At 40.1% G+C, this 17,236-nt stretch overlaps 1 protein-coding gene across 5 annotated transcripts in view; it reads left to right on the forward strand.

The window, feature by feature from the left end:
- The first annotated feature begins 1,313 nt into the window (after window positions 1-1,313).
- Window positions 1,314-17,236, forward strand: part of TAB3 (TGF-beta activated kinase 1 (MAP3K7) binding protein 3) — an 88,368-nt gene continuing 72,445 nt past the window's right edge. For all 5 annotated transcript variants that reach the window (XM_057718193.1, XM_057718192.1, XM_057718191.1 and 2 more), the window contains exon 1: window positions 1,314-1,520. The gene's annotated coding sequence lies outside the window, so the exon portion shown is untranslated. The remainder of the gene's footprint in view (window positions 1,521-17,236) is intronic.

Here is a 17,236-nt window from a genome sequence, read left to right on the forward strand (position 1 = left end):
CAGCAGCTGGATGCAGTTTGCAGTTTTCCCCACACTTGCAGACACAGCATCTCGAGGAGTCTCCCTCAGAGACACCAGCATCAGCAGATGCTGCTTCCTCCTCAGAGGTCTGAGTTTCAGCTCCACGGGCCTTTGGTCTAAATATCTAAATTACAGTAATAATCCCAACTGCTTTCCTTGGTTCCGCTAGCTCTAGGCATAGTAGCTGCTTCCTGCAGTTGCTACCGCAACAATATATTAATATAATATTCTTTATCAATTCTTTATATCAAATTCTCTCCGTGAAAATTGGGGTTGTTTCCTGACATCACCCTGACTAATTCACTGGACTAAATCCTATGACTGTGAAACTCCCCTCAAGAATTTTCTCTTTGATAGAGTATTTCATGACACCCCGCCTCCAATATGTGCCACTCCTCTGTGTACTCATTTCTGTCACAGAATTCACTGTGCTGAACTGTCATCATTGTTTTTTTCTCACCCATCTCCATCCTAGGCCAACAGATCCCTGAGGTCAGAGCATATCTGTTTCCTCAGTACCTGGCAATAGGAAACTCTGAAAAACAGTTTGAATGAATGAATAAATGAATGAGCGAGGAAAAACAGGAGCAGAAGCAGCTATTTTAGTATGAGATTGGGAAGTCTCACGTAGCGCCAAAATGAAAGAGAAAGTTAGATGGTGATGTGAGAAACAGAAGGGCTGTGGTTGCACACAGCAAGCGAACCGACAACAGGATGAAGGGGCGGCTGAGACTATGCAAAGTATACTCGTTGACAGGGAGAGTAGGGAAGAGGAAAGGGTTGGAGGACTCCCAGAGACTCCAAATTGTGTAGGCTGTTCGTGCTCTCGAAGGATGACCAAGCCTTAAGGGCCGTCTCTCACTTCGCCTCCGGGTCCCGCCCAATCCTTTCCCGGGTTTCTGTCCTGGTTGCTCCGCCCGCTAGTTCTCAGCCCCGGGCCTCCAGAGGAAACAGGTAAAACACGGAGAACTGGATCCCTGTTTCAGGGGCTGTTCTGAGCATGCGTCCTCGTTTTTCCGCGCGCAGGCGCAATAACTTTTGTCTGGTGCTGCCCGTTTCCGATACGAGGTAGCGTTTGCTGTGAAGTCAGCTCAGGCTACCCTCATTGACCGCCTTTCCTGTGGGTCCCCGCCCTCCTGTGGTTGTGGGGGGAGCTCGCGAGATCGCCTTCGGCCGTCTTCGGCAGCGCCATCTTTGTGCCTGGCGAGCGACAGCGCTCGACGCGAGCCCTGAAGGCGGAGGTTCGCTTGCCAAGCTCTCGTCGAGACCGGATCCAGGAAATACGAGGCGGGCCTCGGTGGGAGGGACGCATTGAAGGAGGAGGGAGGAAAGGGGGCGGCGGCGGCGGCGGCGGCTCTCACAGGACCCGGGCCCCGCGCGGCGCGCACCCAAGGGGGGTCGGGCGGGGAAGCGGCGCCGGGCCCGGACCCCCCGTGGGAGCTGGCGGCTGGCGTGACGGAAAGGCGGCGGCAGCGGCGCACCGGGAGCAGCGGCTGAGGGTGAGTGTCCGCGAGGAGGCCCGGCACCTGCCCGAGCCGGAGCGTCGGGGGTGGCCCCGGGGTCGTCCTGGTGACCCCGCTCCCGGGCGGTGGGCGTGTGCTGGTCTGCGGGTGTCCCGGGGGCTCGTCTCGGCCCGGGGCTGAGGCGGACTCCGCCAACTGCGGGGCTGCCGGAGGTCTGCGCAGGGCCTGGCGCACCCGCGCCCGCCCGGGACGCCCCGGGAGGCCGAGGAGAGAGGGAGTGGCTGGGGGCCTGGGTTGGCCTTCGCCCCCCCCGCCCCGAGCTGAGGGAATGATGTTCTTCCCCGCCGGACCCTGGGCATTGCAAGGAGTGAACCGCTGTGGACTGGTTTCAAGCCCCAGCAAAGCGTTTGGGAATGAAGACTAGCAGCACCAAGGTTGGGGTTGTTGAAGGTGTTGAGAGACCTGGGGAAGGTTAGTAGTAATTGTGCTGAAAAAGGTTTGCAAATAATTTTTGGCAGGTGGGGAGTGGGGAGAAAATGCTGTTGACGTTCATTTAAAGATCACACAGACAGTTCTCTGAGATCCAACGGCCGATTCGAGTTATTCCCAGTTGGAGGTCTATAGTTTAGTGCTGTGTGCCAGCTCGCTACAGTACCTAAAGGCAGGATTTGGGGGGATGGGGTGGGGAAAAGGTGGGTTATAAAGCAAGCTGTGTATAAAGTGAAAAGTTCGTGCCGTTGATGCAAAGCGTTTCTGTCCTTAATGAAATGTAATTTATTTAAATGGCTTAAGAAAACGTGTCACCTTTGGTCTAGACAGAGCTTATGAATTCCGTATGTTCTTCAGTGACGTTTGTCAGACAATAATTTTGGCGTGTGATATATTTACTTCTGGTCTGTAAAAGAACGAGAATGAATGGGAAAGAACAATTTGACAAACTTAGCTTCTTTCCCAGACTTTTTTATTCTGGAAGGATAAGGGGATTTACTTTATTTCTTTGCTTGGCAAATATTTTGCAATAATATACCATAACGTTTGTAAGAAGAAAGAAACATTCCGATTAAGAAAGGGCTCTTGAGAGGAGAGTTTAATTTTTCACAGTATTAGCTTTTAAAGGGCATCATCACCTGTGGTAATTTTTTTTTTAATCTTAACTTTTTAATTTATTTTAAACATTTTTATTGGAGTATAGTTGAATTACAATGTTGTGGTAGCCATGGTAAGTTTTTGATGGTACCTTTTTATGAATACCAGCAGAATGCAAGCATATATACATACATAATTTTAAATGAGTGTGACAGGAAATTTTTCAATTTTAGCTCCTCCCCCCTTTACAACCGTCCTAATCAAGGGAAAGACTTTAGTGAAGGTAAGTATCACATGTGATTTTCATCTTCACATTTGACAGAACGTAATAATCTGTGCTCTGTCACTCTGAATTTTCTTCCATATGTTTCTTTGACACACTGTCAACACACACTGTACAGTTTGTGTTGAAGGAAAGGGAGCTAACATTGAATATTCAGGCTCTGGGCTTGGTGGGTTATGTGTGTTTGCATTTAATCCTCATAGCTACCCTGTGCAAAAGATAATGTTATCTTTGTTGTACAGGTAACGACACTAGCCTCCAGTACTCTTCAGTAACTTTCCTGAGTAGGTCATGTAGTTGGTAAATTGTGGAGCTAGAACTCAAACTCATGTGTATATGATTCTAGAATATGTGCTTTTTGTACTATACTCTGCACAAGTGTATGTGCTAATACATATTTTATGAAAATGGAAATTTTTGTTGCAGAGAAATCTTTCAAATTTTGTTGGTAATCTTGAAAGCTTTCAGTGTCCTTGGCTGAAGATAATCTCATTTTTTTTTTTCTTTTCAGCTGTGTCCATTTTCTAGCCAGAGGTAACATTTTAGCAGAAGTATGCTGATTGTGAGGATTCCTAGTAGCTGGTAGTGACCTATCTGAAATTCAGATGTTTTCAGTAACTTTGCCTTCAGTTTCAGCATGCCCAAGATACTTCAGAGATCAAATATCTTGTTTCTTCTGGTCCTGAGTAGTTTTTCAAATTATATTACTAAAATAAAATATGAACTACTTATAAGAATTTGAATTTGCTTTATCATAACTTGGAGGTTTGCACACACATACCCACTCACCTACCTTCTCCAGCAAGTGAAGTACTTGATAGCAGATGCTGTTTTTCATCTCTTTAATTTAGTACAGAGGTTTTGGACCCAGTTTGTGGTTTGCAGAAAATACAGCAGCTGTTCTGGGATCCAGCATAACCTTTTATGGGGCTAGGGAGTGAAAGACCTGAGACGTTGGTGAAACAGTAGAGACATCTTCCCAGTGCATGGTCATTGGTCACTTTTGTCCCCCACTGGTCTCTGCTCTTGCATCTTTGACTTGATGCTGAACTTGCCTACCTGGTGGTTATCTCTGCTGAAGAGGGAGTTCAACTGGAAGAGTAGCCGCTGAAAGTTGAAATTTAAAAAAAAAAAAAAAAAGAAAGAAAAAAAAGAAAAAGAATGCTAAGTGCTGGGACTCATCCTCTAGCAGGTCTTTTGGTTAGGTTTACCTGTCGAATTATCTCTGGCTGGAAGTTCTGGAAACATGGGCATAAGAGGCTGGAGGAAAAAGAAGTCCTGTGCTCCTCAGGACGCATCTGCTTATGTTTTATGGAGTTTGGAGCTTTGCTTGAAATGTAATATCTTAAAGTCCTCATGGGCGATGTTTGGTAATGAATGAGCAAATTTTTCATAATAGTTATACTCCCAAGAAAGGGTTAAATATATTCCTTATTTGTGAAGGTAATTACTCATGGTATTTGGACTGTTGGGGTGAAAAAAATCAACAAATGATAATGTAACTGAGGGCTCACCAAGTAAATAAAAAAGCGTTTCTGAAATGACTTATATTACCTCTAATATATAAAGAAAAGACACCGGGAAATTGTCTCATGTATATTAGAAGTTTGTTTTCGTACTTTTCTCATAATAAACCTCAGTTTATTACCATGACCACAAATACTCACTTGTCTAAAAGTGAAATGGTCCTGATGAAATACTTGAAACTGTCAAAATGAATTAATCCTAAATATTTAAGAACATTTATTGTAGTTGAATTTATTGGCAGTTCTGTTAATGTATTTGTCTGACCCTCCAACATCCCATTTCCCTCCTGCTTCAAATTTCTCTCCTTACTTTCCTTCCTCTCTTTCTGACCCTGTTCCTGCTGGTGTTTGGAGCTTTCCCTTAGTTCTCAATTGTCGCTGAAGTCATTGGCTGAATGGATGATGACAAGGAGGGCAAGGAAACTCCTCTAAGTCCACTCCCCTTCTCCAAATCCGTGTGCTCTAGGAGGTCAAGAGGGACCCGGACAAGAGCCCTTAACCCATTCCATTCTTTCTTGCAAAGGAGAATGAGAGTAGCCAGAGAGAGGGAGGCAGTGTCAAGACTCTTGCCATGGTTTCTTTCTCTTCTTCTCTCTCCTAAGCATTAAGGAGGAAAGTTTGTAAAAGCCCATCTATTGCAGGGGTAGCCATTGTTCCCTCATTGTCTTCTGCAGCCCATCCTAACCCCCACACACTTTCTCCTTGCTCCTTTTTAGCTGCCATCCCACCCTTCACCCTTTACTCCCAGGTAGGTCTTGCCTTCCTCATCCCAGGATCTCCTTCCACCACAACTCTGCCTTTTTGTCCTTCTAACTCTGAAGCCCAATACACTGTCCAGTGCCCTCTTTCATGCCTTTCCTCCTGCTTGGCCTTGATCATGGAAGCCTAGGCCTGTGGTCCTAGGCGTGCTGACTCCCTGTTAGGGGAGGGAAGAATTCTTTTTTACTTCCAAGGCTTAGTGGGGCAGGAATATTCTTTTATTCTAAATTGACTGCTAAATGGATTTTCCCATAGAAACATTGCCCATACAGGTTCAGTATTTTATTATACTTCTGTAACCTTATGGGTGTTTAAGCTGTAGTGGACCAGCTTGGAAACCTGGCGCATTAGATCTTTGTTTCCTGGGAAGGCAAGTTCTGAGTTTCAAGTAGGTGATTTAAAAAACCAGCTTGTGCTCCAGAAGTTGTTAGGGGGTGTGTGCTTTTCGTTAATTACTCAGTGGGATGGTAGGGAGTACACTTAAGCTATCCAAAATTATATGTTATGTGGATCAGGTGGCTCTTCTGGGAGATTAAACTGATAGTCTTTTTAGGTGGTCAGTGGGGAATTTCTGAATTCAGGCACATGTTTTGAAATACAATTGAAGTTCAGTCTATCTCAGGTTAATGTTTGTTGTTAGAGCAGATGTTACAGTGTTGCGGAAAGAACAGAGTTTTTCTTTGTCATAAAAGGAATATCTTGTTCCCGCTATTTTTTGCTGCAGTTCTGAAACTTTTCAAGGGTATTGGAACTCTTGCAGTTATTTTATCCAAGTTTACTTAGTGGTAAAACATGGACAGCGTGTTTGTTTTATCAAAAGATTTTAAAATACAGTTTTATTTATTGTTGAAGTTGCATGCTGTTACCACCGTTTGTATTGTTCAAACAATTAAGTGAGGGATTTCAAAGTGATAAAAGCAAAGCAAAATACATTTAAAATTTATTATCCATAAATGTGTTCAGTCTTAGCTGGGTTGAAGGAGGTATTCCTAATAAAAGGCAATATGGGCACTTTTTTTTTGGTCTCCAAACCACTCTTGTTTTAAAAATGAATTTAAGTGCCATTTGTTTAAGAGTTTACCAAATTATTTAATTACATACAGATTGCAGTGGTTAAAATATAATCTCTGGGGGCAAAATGCTGAAATGTTCAAATCTTACTTTTGACACTAACTAGGTCTCTGATCTTGGGCAAGTTGCTTAATCTCTGACCTGTTTCCTCATTTTTGAAATTGGGATAGTGTAATATCTACCGCACAGAATTTTCATGAGGATTAAATGAGCGAGAGGATGTATAGTATTTAGAACATGCCTAGCTCAAAAAGAGTTAGTTCTTCTTGTTGTTATTATTTTGTCATCATTATTACTGCTGCTGCTACTACTTTAGCTCCCTTCTGATATGACACTCCTTCTGGGGGGGGGGGTGTGGGTGTGTGTGTAAGGTATATTTGCTTATTTGGTAATAATTTTTTAATGCAAAGCTTTGGGGGTTGCAAGGAGAGCAGTATATTCATTGCTGGATACATCCAAAATTGGCCATAGTGCAGGAAATCCATAAAATATTAAACCAATTTTTTTCAGTAACACAATTTCTGTTGTGTTAGCTATAAGGAACTGTGCCATTTTCATGTTATGAACAAAACTGGGTTATTTGATAATCACAGTCTTTATTAAAATTTGTTTAACTATAAGGCCAGAGTCTATGCAGACAGAGCCTTAATTTCTAAATGGTTCATTTATAAGACTTTCCTTTTGGAAATCAGCACCATTTTCCCACAGAAATAATGTCACGTATGGCCTTCAGATTCCCAGGCCAGCCCAGCATATCTGAATTTGAAGACTGATAGTACTATAAAAACTAACTTCTGTGTATAACAGTGTCTCAACAAGAAAATGCACTGGGTGTATCAGGTACTGAAAGATTATGAACACAGTCTTGAAGATGGAGTTGTGGGGTCACATTCCTTCACGATTCTAGCAAGGACTCCCAAGCCTTGAGCAGAGCGCTTTGTCCTGGTGGTGGCTAAGGACAGGATAAGTAGTGGGACCTGGTCTCTGGAAGGCAGGAGTTTTTCCCTGGCTTGGCTCCTCAAAAAGCTGTATAGTGTAGTGGTTGCCCTCAAATCTCTGTTCTATGTTACTTACAGAACTTCTCATATGTAAAATGTAGACATAAGTACTGCCTACTTTACAAGGTTCTTGGGAGGGTTAAATGTGTTAATATATATAAAACAGTGAAAACAGCTCCTGACCCATTGGTGAGTGCATAAGAAATGTTATATATATATTTTAAGCTTTACTGTTTTAGAACTGCTAGAAAACCCCTCTACTTGGCTGTCCACTGCCCATATCTATTGTACTTAATATTTATTTATTTATTTATTTGGCTGTGCCAGGATCTTCATTGTGGCATGCAGGATCTTTAGTTATGGCACGTGAACTCTTAGTTGCAGCATGTGGGATCTAGTTCCCTGACCAGGGATTGGACCCTGGCCCCCCGCATTGGGAGTGCAGAGTCTTAACCACTGGACCAATAGAGGGAAGTCCCTCTATTGTACTTATATAGGATTATTCTCCTCCCTTTCCATTGAGAAATAGTTTTGTAACTTTTCATTTTCATCCCTGCCTAAAGTAAGCTTTTTTTTGGGGGGGGGACTTTTCTGGGGTTTATTTTATTTACTAATATTGGAGAAATAGGTGGCATTTGGAGTCCCTTCTGGGACTCTCTCCTCATCCCCTTTTTAGGCCTTGTAGGGATGTGGAGACACATTGTTTGACGATACTGACTGTGGACATTTGATTGGGTCAGAATTGAGGTACAGACTTTTTGACTTTCGGTAGTTCTTGCTAAGTCATTTTTTAAAAAATAGGCAAAAATAGTGCAGAATTCCAGTATACCCTTCATCCAGGTGTATGTAACGATGGTACGTTTGTCGAAACTAAGACACTAACATTGGTAGATTATTATTAGCTAAACTGCAATTTTATTTGATTTCACTCATTTTCCCACTAATGTCCTTTTCTGTTTTAGGATCCATTCAAGGGTACCATGTTGAATTTAGTTGTTAGGTTATTTATTTATTTTTGAATGAGAACTTTTTAAGACTTATTTTATTTTTGGCTGGGTTGAGTCTTCGTTGCTGCACATGGGCTTTCTCTAGTTGCAGTGAGCAGGGACTACTCTGTTGCAGTGCACAGGCTTCTCAGTGCGGTGGCTTCTCTTGCTGCAGAGCACAGGCTCTAGGCAAGCAGGCTTCAGTAGTTGCAGCGTGTGGGTTCAGTAGTTGTGGCTCAGAGGCTCTAGAGCGCAGGCTCAGTAGTTGTGGCACATGGGCTTAGCTGGTCCGTGGCATGTGGGATCTTCCCAGCCCAGGGCTCAAACCCATGTCCCCTGCATTGGCAGGCGGATTCTTAACCACTGCGCCACCAGGGAAGCCCTGGTTGTTAGGTTATTTTTAATCTTTAGTGACTAAGTTTCTGTGGCTTTAAAACCATTTGCTGATTTAAGCTTTCTGCAGGTCCTCAAAAGGCCAGGTGTTTCCCCTGGGAATGGCAAGTTCAGGGATTCATCTTGACACTGAAGTTTATTGTTTGAAATAAAAGGAGAGAGTCCTTTTATAGAGGAAAGAATGCTATGTATGGTGTTAGGGTGGAGACTAAAGCATTTTTGTAATTTAAAAATATGTTGGACTAAATGGGTTGTTTTATGTGCTGTTCACTTTCAGTGGATTTAGCTTCAGAATGACAATTCTTTTTAAAATGTTAAAGATATATAAAAAGCATACTTCATATTGGATATAGAAGCTAACTGGAATGAATTGCAGAAAGTACATATAATTCTGATTGAGAAATTAATAAGTTAGTACAGTAATTTGTTACTAATTTAGCACATTTGTTTATATGTCTTGACTTCAGTTTGTGGTCATGATTGATTTTATTTTGTCTTTTTCAGGGGTGCCATATGCTATAGGTGCCATTGTCATTCTAAATTGTCACATGTGCCTTAAATTTGATGTCACAGTCATCACTTAGTGTAAACATCATTTAGTGTACAAAGTTATCTGTTAGGTTGCACATCATGAACTTTACTTTGGGAAGTCTTATCTTTTCTGCCCCAGAAATAGCTTTTGGCTATTAGTCATGGATGGCAAAGAAATTAATTTTGAGTTGGTAAAATTTGGATGAAAATGTTTCAGTTGAATATGCTATGTATTGATGGACACTGCCAGTAAACAGACAGTCTTGGTGGGTGGAAATCCCTTAGAACTTACAGAAAATTGGGAGAGGGGAGAACTTAAATAGCTTCAGTTGTTTCTACTTATCAAGAGCTGATTATGACCTTGAACAAATCACCCAACTTCAAAGGACCTTGGTTGCTTTGTTTGTGTATAAAATAAGGAGATATGACTAGATGTGTGAATTTATTCGTTTCTAAGATTTGAAAGACCCTCTTATTTAATGAAAACCTACTGTATAGCACAGGGAACTATATTCAGTATCCTGTGATAAACCATAATGGAAAAGAATGTGGAAAAAAAGAATGTGAAAAAAGTATGTGTGTGTGTGTGTGTATGTATATATGTGTAAAGCTGAATCACTTTGCTATACTGCAGAAATTAACACAACATTGTAAATCAGCTATACTTGAATAAAATAAATTTAAGTAAACCTGTAAAATCAAGTTGTTTATCTTGGATCTTTATGAATCAGCACTAGTCACTAATCTAGATGTAAATCAATTTATCTTTTGGGGTTCAAATAGTTTCAAACCATTGTTACTGTAAGTTTGAGAGTCTCAAGTTGGTTTGACAGCTCTGTCAATATTTTTTGGTGATTAGCATGTTGTCTAATACCTTTTTTTTTTAGTTTTTGTTAGTTATTTCTGTGCTTTGACCTGAAGCAGTGGACTTCAGATTTTTTTGCTCTCATATCCGCTAACCAGTTTTGAAAAATAGGTACTCCTTCACACTTAAATTATTGAAATTTAATATATGTGCAGAAAGTACACATCCATAGTGAACAGTTTAGTGAATTTTCACAAACTGAGCACACTTGTGTACCAGTAGCCAGATCAAGAAAGTGAATATTACCAGCCACTTACAGATGCCACTTTGTGTACCTTTTTGGTCACTTGTTGCCCTATCGCCCAACCATTTCCCTGACTTTTAACATCAAAGATTAGCTTTGCCTGCTTTTTTGTATTCTATATAAAATGGAATCCTACTGTGCTCTCTTGTGCATCATTATGCACATGAGATTTATCTATATTGTGTATGGTTGTTAACTATTCCTTCTCATCACTGTATATTTCATTATGTGACTATGTCATCATATATCATTCTGTTGTTAATGGGTATGTAGGTAGGTCTCAGTTTTTGGAGAATGTCTTTGTTGACCTTGAAGTAGGCAAAGATTTCTTAAACAGGACTTTTTCTATATTACATACTTGCTTTAGAGTTGTGACTAGAGAAAGAATGAGAAAACTGGATTTACTTTAACATGGACATCTGTAGACAACTTTGAAAATGTTAATATATAGTAAAACCTTTTACTCTGTAACTCTTAGGGAAAGTGTCAGTATTTATAACTAGATCTAGGTGACTGAGATTTGTGCTTTTATAACTGTTTTGAGTGGTATTCCTTCAGAAACGTGTCATGTACTTCCTTGCTTGTTTTGACTTGCTGAATTGTAGAAGTTTTTGTTTGTTTGTTTGTTTTCACTATATGTTAGAAATGAGCCCTCACTCACTGCAAGGGCATGCTTTTTCATTTTTAATGTGTCTTTTGATGAACCAAAGTTTTAAATTTTGATGTAGTCCAATTTATCACTGTTTTCCTTGATGTTTAAACTACACATCAGGTTCAGTTAAAAATATCCTTTTCTATTGCAAGGTCTTGAAGATATTCTCTCTCATCCTCCAGAAACTTTATTGTTTTGGCTATCACATATAGGTCTAACATCTACCTGAAATTAATTTTTGTGCATTGTGTGAGGAAGAGGACAATATTACTTTTTTCCACATGGATAGCTAATTGTCCCTGCACACTTTTTCCCTACTGTTTTCAGGAATCATATAGTCCTGTGTCTATGGTTGTGTTTCTTGGCTATCTGTTCTCTTCCATTGGTCCTTGTACTGATAACACACTGTCTTCTTTACTGTAGCTTTATTGTAAGTCTTGATGTTCAGTAGAACAAGTTCTTCCACCTAGTTGTCCTTTGAGAGCATCTTGGCTATTCTTGGCCCTTTGCACATTTATGTGAATTTTAGTATTATCTTGGAACTTCCCACACATCACACACACACACACTGACACAACTGATTGAATTTGCATGGAATCTATAGAGAAATTTAGGAGGAATTGACATCTTTATCATGTTGCTTTCTAATTCATGAGCATGATACACCACTCCATTTATTTAGGTCCTCTTTAGTTTTTCTCAGTAATGTTTATAATTTTCTCCAAAAGTCATTCACATCTTTTGAGAGTTTTATTCCTAGATGTTGATATTTTTTTTGATCTTGATATTTTTGATATTGTTTTTATAGACTTCATTTTGTTTGTTTACAAAAATACAGTTGACTTTTGTATATCAACCTTGAATCTATCAATTGTGCTAAACGTTTATTACTTTCAGTAATTTATCTTTAGAATCTTGTTTTTTCCTTTCAAATTGTTACACTTTTGCTTCTTACTGTGCTGACTAGTACTTAGATTATAACATAAACTAAGTGAATGGAAGTGGTAGAAGAGGGCACTATTGTCTAGTTTCCTTTCTCAAAGGGAAGACTTTCAACATTTCTTCTCTAAATATACTTAGTGTAATTTTTCCCCTGTTACTCTATTAAAGTTTCATTCTGCTCTTGGTTTGGTAAGAGCTTATATCATGAATGATACTGGATTTTATCAAATGCTTTTCCTACTATTTTGCTTCTCAAATCAAATTACATTGATAAATTTCCTAATGCCAAATCAACTTTACATTCTGGGAATGAACCCAATTTGGTCATTATCACATTTTCCTTTCACTTTATTTTTTTATTTTTTATTTTTTTTATTTATTTACTTATTTATTTTTGGCTTCATTGGGTCTTCTTTGCCGTGCACAGACTTTCTCTAGTTGCGGAGAGCGGGGGCTGCTCTTCGTTGCAGTGCGTGGGCTTCTCATTGCGGTGACTTGTTGTGGAGCACAGGCTCTAGGCGTGTGGGCTTCAGTAGTTGCAGCATGTGGGCTTCAGTAGTTGTGGCCTGAAGGCTCTAGAGTGCAGACTCAGTAGTTGTGGTGCACGGGCTTGGTTGCTGCGTGGCATGTGGGATGTTCCCGGACCAGGGCTTGAACCCATGTCCCCTGCATTGGCAGGCGGATTCTTAACCACTGCACCACCAGGGAAGCCCCTCCTTTCACTTTACATAGAAACTTGGTATCTTTGCTCTTGAATAAGATTGGCCTCTAATTTTGTTTTCTTGTCCAGTTTTGGCAGCCTTGTAAAATGAGTTAAGGAATGTACCTGCTCTTTAAGAAAATTTATTTTGCTTTATTTATTGAAACCACAAAAAGCAAGGTCACCCATTTCTCCCACTCCCACCTCTTGCAATCACAAATCTGTTTTCTGTATCTATGAGCTTTTTCTTTTCCTTTTTAAGATTCTGCATATAATAGACACCATATGATGTTTTCTTCCTCTGACTTTTTTCACTTAGCGTAATGCCCTTGAGGTTCATCCATGTTGTCACAAATGGTAGGGTTTCATTCTTTTTCTTTAAATTTTTTATTATTTATTTATAGGCTGCATTGGGTCTTCGTTGCTGCATGGGCTTTCTGCAGTTGAGGTGAGCGGGGGCTACTCTTAGTTGCGGTGCTCGGGCTTCTCATTCTGGTGGCTTCTCGTTGCAGAGCACAGGCTCTAGGCGAGCAGGCTTCAGTAGTTGCGGCACATGGGCTCAGTAGTTGTGGCTCATGGGCTCTAGAGTGCAGGCTCAGTAGTTGTGGCACATGGGCTCTAGCGTGCAGGCTCAGTAGCTGTGGCACATGGGCTTAGTTGCTCCACGGCATGTGGGATTTTCCTGGGTCAGGGATCGACCCCGTGTGCCCTGCATTGGCAGGCAGATTCTTAACCACTGCACCACCAGGGTAGCCCCCCCATTCTTTTTTTTAAGGCTGAATAATATTCCATTGTGTATATATAGCACAGTTTCCTTTATCCATGCATTCTTTGATGGACACTTAGGTTGTTTCCATATTTTGGCTATTATAAATAATGCTGCAGTGAGCATGGGGGTGCATATAGCTTTCCAAACTAGTGTTTTCATTTTTCTTAAATACCCAAACATGCAACTGCTGGATTGTATGGTAGTTCTATTTTTGATATTTTTGAGGAACCTTTGTGCTGTTTTCCATAGTGGCTGCACCAATTTACATTACCACTAACAGTGTACAAGGGTTCCCTTTTCTCTACATCCTTGACAACACTTGTTATTTCTTCTCCCTCTCTTTTTTTTTTCAAAGATTTATTATTTATTTTATTTTTGGCTGCATTGGGTCTTTGTTGCTGTGCGCAGGCTTTCTCTAGTTGTGGTGTGCATGTTTCGCATTGCGGTGGCTTCTCTTGTTGTGGAGTGCAGGCTCTAGACGCGTGGGCTTCAGTAGTTGCAGCATGTGGGCTCAGTAGTTGTGGCTCACAGACTCTAGCGCACAGGCTCAGTAGTTGTGGCACATGGGCTTAGTTGCTCTGTGGCATGTGGGATCTTCCCAGCCCAGGGGTCGACCCTGTGTCCCCTGCATTGGCAGGTGGATTCTTAACCACTGCACCACCAGGGAAGCCCCTCTTCTCTCTCTCTCTCTCTTTTTTTTTGGTGTGTGTGTATGTGTTTTAAGAGCTTTTATTGAGATACAGTTAACAGACAATAAACTGCATATATTTAGAGTGTGCAATTTGATATCCCAATCTCCCAATTCATTCCCCTCCAACCCTCCCCGCTTTCTGCACTTGGTGTCCATATGTTTGTTCTCTACATCTCTGTCTATTTCTGCCTTGCAAACTGGTTGATTTGTACCATTTTTCTATATTCCACATATATGTGTTAACATATGATACTTGTTTTTCTGACTCACTTCACTGTATGACAGTCTCAAAGTCCATCCATGTCTCTACTAATGTCCTAATTTCGTTCCTTTTTACAGCTGAGTAATATTCCATCGTATATATGTACCACATCTTCTTTATCCATTCACCTGTTGATTGACATTTAGGTTGCTTCTATGTCCTGGCTTTTGTAAATAGTGCTGCAGTGAACATTGGAGTGCATGTGTCTTTTTGAATTACGGTGTTCTCTGGGTGCATGCCCAGTAGTGGGATTGCTGGGTCATATGGTAACTCTATTTTTAGTTTTGCAAGGAACCTCCATACTGTTCTCCATAGTGGCTGTATCAGTTTACATTCCCACCAACAGTGCAAGAGCGTTCCCTTTTCTCCACACCCTCTCCAGCATTTACTGTTTGTAGATTTTCTGATGATGCCCATTCTAACCAGTGTGAGGTGATACCTCATTGTAGTTTTGATTTGCATTTCTCTAATAATTAGTGATGTTGAGCAGCTTTTCATGTGTCTCTTGGTCATCTGTATGTCTTCTTTGGAGAAACGCCTGTTTAGGTCTTCTGCCCATTTTTTGATTGGGTTGTTTGCTTTTTTGATATTGAGCTGGATGAACTGTTTATATATTTTGGAGATTAATCCTTTGTCTGTTGATTCGTTTGCAAATATTTTCTCCCATTCTGAGGGTTGCCTTTTCGTCTTGCTTATAGTTTCCTTTGCTGCGGAGAAGCTTTGAAGTTTCATTAGGTCCCACATATTTATTTTTGTTTTTATTTCCATTACTCTAGGGGGTGGATCAAAAAAGATCTTGCTGTGATTTATGTCAGAGTGTTCTTCCTATGTTTTCCTTTAGGAGTTTTATAGTGTCTGGCCTTACATTTAGTCTTTAATCCATTTTGAGTTTATTTTTTGTGTATGGTGTTAGGAAGTGTTCTAATTTCATTCTTTTACATGTAGCTGTCCAGTTTTCCCAGCACCACTTATTGAAGAAGCTGCCGTTTCTCCATTGTATATCCTTGCCTCCTTTGTCGTAGATTAGTTGACCATAGTTTATCTTTGGGCTTTCTCTCCTGTTCCATTGATCTATATTTCTGTTTTTGTGCCAGTACCATATAGTCTTGATTGCTGTAGCTTTGTAGTATAGCCTGAAGTCAGGGAGTCTGATTCCTCCAGCTCCATTTTTTTTCCCCTCAAGATTGCTTTGGCTATTTGGGGTTTTTTGTGTCTCCATACAAATTTTGGGATTTCTTGTTCTAGTTGTGTAAACAATGCTATTGGTAATTTGATAGGGATTGCATTGAATCTGTAGATTGCTTTGGGTAATATAATCATTTTCACAGTGTTGATTCTTCCAATCCAAGAACATGGTATATCTCTCCATCTGTGTCATCTTTGATCTCTTTCATTAGTGTCTTATAGTTTTCTGAGTACAGGTCTTTTACCTCCTCAGTTAGGTTTATTCCTAGGTATTTTATTCTTTTCGTTGCAGTGGTGAGTGGAATTGTTTCTTTAATTTCTCTTTCTGATCTTTCATTCTTAGTGTGTAGAAATGCAAGAGATTTCTGTGTGTTAATTTTGTATCCTGCAACTTTACCAAATTCATTGATTAGCTCAAGTAGTTTTCTGGTGGCATCTTTAGGATTTTCTGTGTATAGTATCATATCATCTGCGAACAGTGACAGTTTGACTTCTTTTCCAATTTGGATTCCTTTTATTTCTTTTTCTTCTCTGATTGCTGTGGCAAGGACCTCCAAAACTATGTTGAATAGTAGTGGCGAGAGTGGACATCCTTGTCTTGTTCCTGATCTTAGAGAATGATGTTTGCTGTGGGTTTGTCATATATGGCCTTTATTATGTTGAGGTAGGTTCCCTCTGTGCCCACCTTTTGGAGAGTTTTTATCATAAATGGGTGTTGAATTTTGTCAGAAGCTTTTTCTGCATCTATTGAGATGATCATGTGGTTTTTATCCTTCAATTTGTTAAAGTAGTGTATCACATTGACTGATTTGCAGGTATTGCACCATCCTTGCCTCCCTGGAATAAACCCCTTTGATTATGATCCTTTTAATGTATTGTTGACTTTTGTCTGCTAATATTTTGTTGAGGATTTTTGCATCTATGTTCATCAAGGATATTGGCCTGTAATTTTGTGTTATCTGTCTAGTTTTGGTATCAGCCTAATGCTGGCCTTGTAAAATGAGTTTGGAAGTGTCCTCTCCTCTTCTGTTTTTTTAAGAAGGTTTTGGGAAGGATTTGTATTAGTTCTTCTTTGAATGTAGAATTCACGTGAAGCTCTCAGGTCCTGGATTCTTGTTCGTTTGGAGATTTTGGGTTACTGATTTAATCTCCCTAATAGTAATCTATTCACATTTTCTATTTCTTCATGTTTCGTTCTTGGAAGGTTGTGTGTTCGTAGGAATTTATCCATTTCTTCTAGGTTGTCCAATTTGTTGGTGTATAATTGTTCACTGTAGTTTCTTATGATCCCTTGTATTTCTGTGGTATCCGTTGTAAGGGTTTGTCAATTTTGTCTACTTTTTTAAAGAATCAGCTCTTAGTTTCATTGGTTTTTTCTACTGTCTTTTTGGTCTCTATTTCATTTATTTCCACTCTGATCTTTATTTCCTTCATTCTGCTAACTCTGGACTTCCTTTGTTGTTTTTCTAGTTCCTTGAAGCGTAATGTTTTGTTGTTTATTTGTGATATTGTTTTTTGAGGTAGGCCTTTGTTATTATGAACTTCCCTCTTAAAACTGCTTTGCTGCATCTCATAATTTTTGTTGTGTAGTATTTTCATTTTCATTTGTTCCAAGCTATTTTTTGATTTCTCTATCGACCAGTTAGTCATTCAGTAGCATGTTGTTCAGTGTCCACATATTTGTGAATTTTCCAGTTTTCTTCTTATAATTGATTTATAGTTTTATATCATTGTTGGAAAAGATGCTTGATATGATTTTATTTCTTTTTACAGTTGTTTGGTAAGTTATATTTTTTAAAAATTTGTCTT

This window comes from Hippopotamus amphibius, chromosome X (assembly GCF_030028045.1).
Source record: "Hippopotamus amphibius kiboko isolate mHipAmp2 chromosome X, mHipAmp2.hap2, whole genome shotgun sequence".
Lineage (NCBI taxonomy): Eukaryota > Metazoa > Chordata > Mammalia > Artiodactyla > Hippopotamidae > Hippopotamus > Hippopotamus amphibius.